The 9,083-nt window shown below is 39.8% G+C and overlaps 1 protein-coding gene across 1 annotated transcript in view; it reads left to right on the top strand.

The window, feature by feature from the left end:
• The first annotated feature begins 1,741 nt into the window (after nt 1-1,741).
• The window catches only part of LOC109968814 (dystrophin-like), a 345,011-nt gene continuing 337,669 nt past the window's right edge, over nt 1,742-9,083 (top strand). Inside the window, 1 exon segment of the mRNA XM_020615347.1 lies at nt 1,742-1,799. The gene's annotated coding sequence lies outside the window, so the exon portion shown is untranslated.

Genomic DNA, 9,083 nt, shown 5'->3' on the forward strand with positions numbered 1-9,083 from the left:
CCCCCCACAGTCCTCATCATTTTAAGTTAAGAAGAATCTTTTTCAGCTTAAATAATAATAATATGACCTTAATAATCACAGATAGAACCAAGCCCCCACATTTGGTTGTTTTCACATTTTAACATCAATTGAAAGAATTATTTTTTTTGCAATGCGACTTCAGTCTGAATGGCCATGTCGCATTTCATGCGATTTTTATGTCATTGAAATGCGACAGATGTCACAATTCTGCGCTGGAGGAGGCGAGGCCATAAGCAATATTTGTGCTCTCCTTCTTCTTGATATTCTTATTATTATTTCTTTATTTCAATTGCACATTAACTGGTACATCACTACGCACATGCTATCACGAGCCGCATCCATTTTTATTTTCGCAAACACAGTACGCTGCGTCTGACATCACGTCCTCTTCTGCGCATGCGGGTCACCTCAGGGCCGTATACCGTTCACACATGAGACAGATTGCAGTCGCATTTAAATGACAGTGTGAACAACAGTGCAAAAAAATCGGATTTCGGCCAAAAATCTGATCTGAGCATTAAGACCTGCAGTGTGAACGTAGTCTTAGACATTGTAATGCAGAACTTATGTAAAGTAAAGCTTACCTATAAGAATAAAGTACCAACAGGTCATTGTGCTTCTATTCTTGGAAGGTGATTGATGGAAACATTCCAGGGGTCATGGTGGTGTTGAGAAGGCAGTGTATTGCACAATAGTAGATCTAAAGACAGAATGACAAAAATATAATAATTCATTGAACCCTGGCACCCATGGTTTGATTGGCTTGAGGAACATGGACAAAAAAGGTCAGATATGGTAATGTCAGACTTTGACATTATGTGCAATCCATTTTAAACTAGTATTTTTTTGTTTCTATCTATATTTATACATAGCTATATTTATGTGTATATGTATCTATATTTAAATCAAAATTACTGAGATTATATGTGGAGGAAGTAACGGAAAATCACCTAGAGAGGAATTAAAAGTAGAATCAATAGGAAAAATAAAACATTCAGGAATACAAAAGCAAACTCAAATTTCTGGGTCACTGAGCCACATTTTCAGACTTTACCCAGACATTAAATATAATGAAGTTTGTGTATTTATTTATTTTTTAGTTCAATGTGGAATAATGGAAAGTGTGCCAACTCTCTCCAGTTTGTTGTGTGACGCTGACAGGCAGGTGGTAAACACCTGTAAGTGGCAATTAACCCTGAGCAAGATTAGAGGAGCCTCTTATCATGCTAAGCGCCACTTGCATTCTTGTGTTTGTGTGTGTGTTTGAGAGAGCGGCTTGTATGCAGATATCTGAAGAGAACCATTTTTACATGCGTAGATTGTCAGCCATTCAGTCAGAAAGATAGGTCTGTATGTAGTGGTATTTCCTAAACTGTCTGTTTGCCCTGTACATGTTCTTGTTGAATGGCTACAATATATCTGACCTACGCACAGACTTGTACTTCTGTCTTTGACATAATGTATTCCCTAGCCCCTTACCCTAGCCTTAACCATCAAAACTAAATGACCCCTTACCTTAAGCCTAACCTAAACCTAATTCTAACCTGAACCCTAAAACCAAGTGTTAATCCTCAAAATGGTGTTTCACAATGTGAGGACTGGCCAAAATGTCCTCACTTTCTACAAATGTCCTCACTCTGTAGAAAGTACAATAGCGCACACACATACTGTACGTGCATCTGATTTTTCCTGTCTCTGTGATTTTTCTTCTGGTAGATGAAAGAGAAGACGTACAGAAGAAGACTTTCACAAAATGGGTAAACTCACAGTTGGCTAAGGTAAGACAGCCTGCTGCCTCCTTTCCATTACTGACCCCATTCAGTACATCCTCTGTTACCTGTCTACACTACTGGAGTCTCTAACTGGACTGTCTGCCTCTTGCTCCAGGTCATGCAATGTGATCACTTTCTCTTATTCCTACTGCAGGGAACAAGAGATGGAATAGATATATCTGAAAGATTCACACTAACACATACACACGACTCAAAACAACTTTCAGATATAGGGTAGTTTCTTAACTGTATGAACATATAAAATGAACCATGGGAGCAATATGAATGTATATTAATAAATTAATAAAGATCCCATGTTGGCTTGACACTATGGCCATTAAAATGACACGAGCTAGGGAATGAGTGACAAAATTGAACTAACATTACACAGAGTGAGAAAAATACTCATACATGTAGAAAGAAAATACATGATAGAAATTGATGCAGTAAATACTATGATGGCTGGACTGGATTACCCTTTGAAGATAATAGGCACTTTCAGACCAGAGGAACTTCTTCATAGTTTTAGAACTGTTGGATAGAGTACCCTACTGTGTGTCCACACCACAGGAACTGGGAATGAAAATAGTATGTAGAATGCCTTTTTGAGGGACTTCAGGGCAGTTACTCTCAAAGCACAATAGGAACCATGAGTGACGTACCGTATGTGTACTGTGACTGCCACACTGCTAACTGCCATTTTTTTAAAAACCGTGTTAGCTGTGTATAGCCATCACCAGTCACATGGGGAGCTGCAGTCCACCAACGGAAGCCTGGGCAGATGGTTAGCGGCTCCTTATATAATTAACATTAGCAACATATAAAGAAAATAATGGTAATGTGTTAACCGTTGTGAGCTTGTTAGCTAATCATTAACAATCAGCCAGCTTAGTGTTATGTCACTTAAGTTTTCCTACAGGCGGTGCAAATAAAAGTCCATGGAGCTTTGTAGTTCTTGTGGGAGCTCTCCAGCAGGCTAGTCCCTAGAACTGTTTGGTCCAAAAGAAACTAATATAGACAGTACCTTGTGAAGATGGACAGTACCTGTGGCAGCTTGTAGTGAAGGCAGGATGACTATGTGGTCCATAGATATAATTATACAGGTTAGCTGGATCTGTCCGTAGGCTACAAACAGCAGAACATAACAGCTTCCATAATATAAGACAAACCGACATTCTCTACAGCAATTGGTAATATAACTGGAGACCTTTACGATTTTAATAACGTTAAATAATAACTACTTTGTGAGAATCCCAGGAAACTGTACTGTTTTGCAGTGTGGGTACTTTTGTTGTCTAGGTAATAGCTGTGGCTGAAGCCATTATATTTTCAGGTTGTCTGTTCAGCCACTCTTGTGAACGTAGTATCTCAGCACCATGTTGAAGGAATTTCTACAAATTTTGCACAAGCGTCCACCTGGACTCAAGGATGAACTGATTAGATTTTGGTGGTAAAAGGTCAAAGTCACTGTGTCCCATTCCTGTGAGTTTGGTGGTTGGTGATGCATACAACTGCAAAGTGTTATTTTAGCTTTTTTTAAAGTTTTTTTTTTATATAAATTACTATTCTTATCAATACCTACTGTGAAGTAAGATAATGTTTCAAGCTTGGGTTTTTAGTTATCTGCATGGGTTTATTACAACTGTCAGTGATACGTTGAGGTTTTCTTACATCCTGAACAGAACCCCAAAGAACTCTATACTTTTCAAGTTACTTTATGCTCATAATATAGTTAAATATTTCAAAACAAGTTTACATTTTCTTCATTTCTATTTAATTCTGTTGAGCAAATGAGTCAACATCAGCTGGAGCTACAAATTAGGTATGGGCGATACCAACATTTTTCCTTTCGATACGATACCATTAGTTTATGGTACTTTCTCCATCGATACTGACACTGATACTTTTTGCCCCTTAAAGGAAAATTACTTCCATTAATAACATTCTAGAAACAAAACTGTTTGTCAATATTTTCTGATACATACATTACAAGCATATGAACCTTTACGTTTGTCAACTAAATGAAAGAGTGAGGAACATGGCTTTATCCAAGATTCATGTAACTCAATTGCATATTTGGTGTACTTTAATAAGACAATGGTTCATTCAATTTTTAAATCATTTATAACACATCAACTGTTAACTTGTGCCTGGATATTCTTTGCCTTTCATGAAACTCTCCTACAATGTCTTCTGACGGACAGCAGGTGGTGCAGGGGACTTTGAGGCTTGCTGGTTGTCTTCATGGTGATGTTCAGCTTCTTTAAAAGTGTCAGGGTGCGTTGTCCATCATTATTGGTTATGTCTATTTAATTCCATCATTATTTACTTCAGTGCCATTTGCTAACACAGTGGAAGGAGGCCACCTTAACTTTACTCCCACACAAGTCAATAATCTTGTTGATAGTACTGCAGCCTCCCTGCGTAATACACTTGATATCGTTGCCCCTCTGAGAAGGAAGGTAGTGAAACAGAGGAGGCTAGCCCCATGGTACAGCTCGCAGCTCCGCTCCCTAAAGCAGACATCATGAAAACTGGAAAGGAGGTGGTGCTCCACTAAGTCAGAAGAGTTTTTCATAGCCTGGAAAGATAGTTTAATAACATATAAAAAAGCCCTTCACAGTGCCAGAACCACATTTTATTCATCACTGATTGAGGAAAATAAGAACCCCAGGTTTCTTTTCAGCACTGTAGCCAGGCTGACAAAGAGCCACAGTACTGTTGAGTTTAACATTCCCTTAAATCTCAGCAGCAATTACTTCATGAGCTTCTTTACAAATAAAATCACAACTATTAGAGAAAAAATTTGGTCAGACCATTCCCACAGCTCATGGATGTGCCATCTACTACAATGGCTTTAGAAGCATCTGTAAGACCTCATTTATACTTGGACTACTTCAATCCTATAGAGCTCTCTGAGTTGACCTCAACAATTGCTTCATCTAAATCATCAACATGTCTCCTGGACCCCATCCCGACCAGGCTGCTCAAAGACGTCTTTCCCCTAATCAACACATCCATACTAAATCTGATTAACCTCTCTCTATTAACAGGTTATGTTCCACAGGCTTTTAAAGTTGCAGTAATTAAACCTCTACTCAAAAAGCCTACACTTAACCCAGGTGTCCTAGCTAATTATAGACCAATATCCAATCTCTCGTTTATTTCTAAAATTCTGGAAAAAGCTGTTGCTAAGTAGTTATGTGACCACTTGCACAAGAATGATTTGTTTGAGGATTTTCAGTCAAGTTTTAGAGTCCATCATAGTACAAAAACTGCATTGGTGAAAGTCACCAATGATCTTCTCCTAGCCTCAGACAAAGGACTTGTCTCAGTGCTGCTTTTGACACCATTGATCACAGCATCTTACTGCAGAGACTTGAACATGTTATTGGGATTAAAGGAACTGCGCTAAGTTGGTTCAAATCTTATTTATCAGAAAGATTTCAATTTGTTCATGTCAATGACAAATGTTCCACACAAACTGACGTTAGTCACAGCGTTCCACAGGGCTCTGTGTTAGGCCCAATTCTCTTCACTTTATACATGATCCCTTTAGGCAATATTATCAGGAAGCACAGCATAAATTTGAACTGCCGTCTTTCACCTGCACAATATTATGAAAATCAGGAGCATCCTGTCTCAAAGTGATGCTGAAAAATGCATTTGTTACTTCCAGGCTTGACTACTGTAACTCTTTACTATCAGGATGTCAATAGTTCCCTAAAAAGCCTCCAGTTAATCCAAAATGCTACAGCCAGAGTACTGACAGGAACTAGCAAGAGAGATCATATCTCTCCCATATTAGCTTCTCTCCACTGGCTCCCTGTAAAATTCAGAATAGAATTTAAAATCCTTCTCCTAACATACAACGTCCTTAATGACAAGGCCCCATCGTATCTTAAAGACCTCGTAGAGCCTTATCATCCTAACAGAGCACTTCGCTCTCAGAGTGCAGGTTTACTTGTGGTTCCTATAATCCACATAAGTAGAATGGGAGGCAGAGCCTTTAGCTGTCAAGGTCCTCTCCTATGGAACCAACTCCCAGTATCAATTTGAGAGGCGGACACCCTCTCTACCTTTAAGAGTAGACTTAAGACTTTTCTTTTTGATAAAGCCTCTAGTTAGGGCTGGATTAGGTGACCCTGAGCCCTCCCTTAGTTATGCTGCTGTAGGCCTAGGCTGTTGGGGGGCGCCATGGTGTTTTTCTCCTCTCCTCTCCTCTCCTCTCCTCTCCTCTCCTCTCCTCCCTGTCTCTGTATGCTTCTATATGCTGGAGCTCTATGTTTCTGATGAGCAGTCATCGGCCACATCAGTCTGACCAGTGTTTGTTGTGTCTTGTTGCTTTTCTTTTTCTCTCCTCTATCCACTCACCCAAACCAGTCGAGGCAGAAGGCCGCCCACCAAGAGCCGGGATCTGTCTGGTGGTTTCTTCCGTTAAAGGGAGGTTTTCCACCCCACTGTCGCCAAGTGCCTGCTAAAGGGGGAATTGTTTTATGTTATTCCCTCAGTAATAATAGTAATAACAGTACGGTCTAGACCTTACTTTGTAAAGTGTCCTGAGATGACTTTTGTTGTGATTTGGTGCTATACAAAAATTTTTTATTTGATTTGATTTGTTTTTAAATGCTTAAAGAGGTTGCTAGTGTGGCACCACTTTATTGTAGGTGGAGCACATGGCATTACCTTTGGTTGTGGGTGAAAAATAGCCATGCTGCCGCGTCGCGGTGCTGCTGACTGAGTCACTTTGAGCAGCAGAGTAAGGATTGAGGCAGTGCTTGACTGAGGCTGCGCAGTAAGCATTCAGCTCCGACATCTGATAGGCTGCTGCCATAATCATCATATATTTAATACCTCTCTCAGAAGTGAAAACAAATTGCATGTATTGTATTAGCACAGTGGTATTGCAATATTTAAAAAAGTATCGACTGCAAAATATCGACCGGCAGGTATTGAAGTATCAATACCAAGGTATCGATATGCCCATCCCTACTAGAAATCCCCACCCTGTCTTTTTATGGCCGAGGCCTGCAATCAAGCATTGCTTTGAAAGTGTCCTTTTAATGAAAAAGTTATCATCTAAGAAAAGGTTTGTGGGTCTTATGGGATGATGTCGACCTCTTTATCACACTTTTATATCTTGTGGAGTCAATTCAATACAAAATCACTTCTCACATCACTTATTTATATCTTGTGGAGTCAATTCAATACAAAATCACTTCTCACATCACTTATTTTCTTCTGTTTTTAAAGAAATGAACAGTAGAAACAGATTTGTTTTGTTTGTATTTGTGATTTTTTTTAACCAGGCTGCATCTTTCACCTGCTTTCATCTAGAGCTACTTTCTGTTCATCTCTCAATGTCACAGCAATTTTAGAGGCACTTTCTCTTACAGTTGTGATTCAGATACAAACAAAGGTGATTGTCATCGCATCCATTCTTTCTCGAGAGACCGTTCAGTATAGCTATAGGATAATGATGATGATATTGCACATTTTTCAGCGACCCCTTTTTCTTGTAATTCTACATAATGTAATTGAGATTGAAAAAATACTGTATGGATTTTGTTTTCTGAAAATACCCTTTGTCATGCCTTTTTTTTAAGTTCTGCTGCTTGATTGTTGTCTCGTGCACTTGTTGTCCCCTAACTCAGTTAGTGGCTCCCTCAAGGGGATGGAGTCACTTGTTTTGAATTGAATTTTAATTACATTTCTGTATGTGTGTTTATTTGTGGTGTGTGTGTCATGCATGCCAGCACGCCACTTCTTTGCCTGTTTTCAAAGTTGATTACAAGGGTGTTAGAGGTGTGCCGTTGCCATGGTGATGGAGACTTATGTGAGTGTGTGTCCATTATGCTTTCATGTTGGTGCTCATTTGTGTGACTGTGTGTAATGCTATTGCAACAGAGTCTGATCTAAGGACAGACAGGCTGAAAATCTTTTTCTTCTTTCACTTTCTTTCTTGCTGTTTACTTTCTTTCTCATTTTTATTTCCCTTTCCTCTCATCCTCTCTCTTTGCTTTTCCTTTCTCCTGCCTTTCCCTCTCCTCTTTCTTGTTCTTTGTCTTCTCTCCTTTCCTTTCCTTTTCTTCTCTTCCACTCTTCTCTTATCTTCTCTCTTTGTTTCCTGACCTTCTTCCCTACCCCAGTTTCCTAGTACATCCCCTTTCTATCCTTACCCTCTTCCTTTCTTTTCCTTTCCTTCTTCTCTCTTTCCATCCCCCTTCTTGCCTTTGCTATCTCCCCTCTCTTCTTTTCCCATCCCCTTTACTGCATTTCTCTCTGGTACTCTCCATCCCACCTGCCTGATCCCCTCTTGACTAAGAGTGGGAAGAAGGAGGGAGAAAATTTCGAGGTGGGACGTGAGGAGATGTATAGAAAGAGAGAGAGATCCCCCTTATCCACCTGAACTATCCCAGATAAAAGACTCTCTCGCACACATACTGTACACACACATATGAACAAACATACCTCAGGAGAGTAAGAGCTAATGAGACAGTAGATGGAAGAAAAATAGATTATAGGAGGGGAGAAAGTGAAAGAAGCGAGGAAAGGAGACAAGTATATGCAAAATGAAGGAATGAGTGTGGATGAAGGAGAGGAACACAACTGAAGGGAAAACAAATGTTGAGCTGGAGACATGAAAGCAGAGTTATGGCAGAAGATGGAAGGCCTGGTAATGACAAGCGTGAGAAATATGGGAGGGGAGCAGTAGGGATGGCTGGCAGTGAAGCAGTGTCGTGTCTGATTTTAGTGTGATTTGCTACTCAGCAAACCATAAAAAGAGGCACTTCAGAAATATATGAGGATCTGTCACCAGAGCAGGAAACTGAGCCTTTTTTTGTTTACCAACCACAGCTGGTGCTTTATTCAAGAGTATCAGCAGGTGATTCTATTCCAATGCAGCATACATCACAACATGTTGTCTGTAATTTACTTTTCTGACGCTGCAGCTTTTATTAAGCCTGCCTTATATCTCACATTGATATTTCTCACATTTCCCAGAATGCCATCCATTTCCAAGTGATATTAGGGTATTTTGGGGCTTCACCTTCTCATTTCAAGAAGCTGGCTCATCTCTTTGCAGTGCATTTATGTCTTTATTTTCATTTCTGGTCTCTTTCTATTTGTTTTGAGCTTGTTTTGAGATTTGATCAACTTTAAAATACCTTAACAGGGACCTCTGCAGCCAATCTTGAGTTGCTCTCTTTCTGCCAGTGCTCAAGCAGAACAGGCACAAACAATGAACAACTGCTGAGCACCAGAAGCCTGAGAAACCCCCTGGGGGTG

Source organism: Monopterus albus, unplaced genomic scaffold (assembly GCF_001952655.1).
Source record: "Monopterus albus unplaced genomic scaffold, M_albus_1.0 scaffold163.1, whole genome shotgun sequence".
In the NCBI taxonomy this organism is placed as follows: domain Eukaryota; kingdom Metazoa; phylum Chordata; class Actinopteri; order Synbranchiformes; family Synbranchidae; genus Monopterus; species Monopterus albus.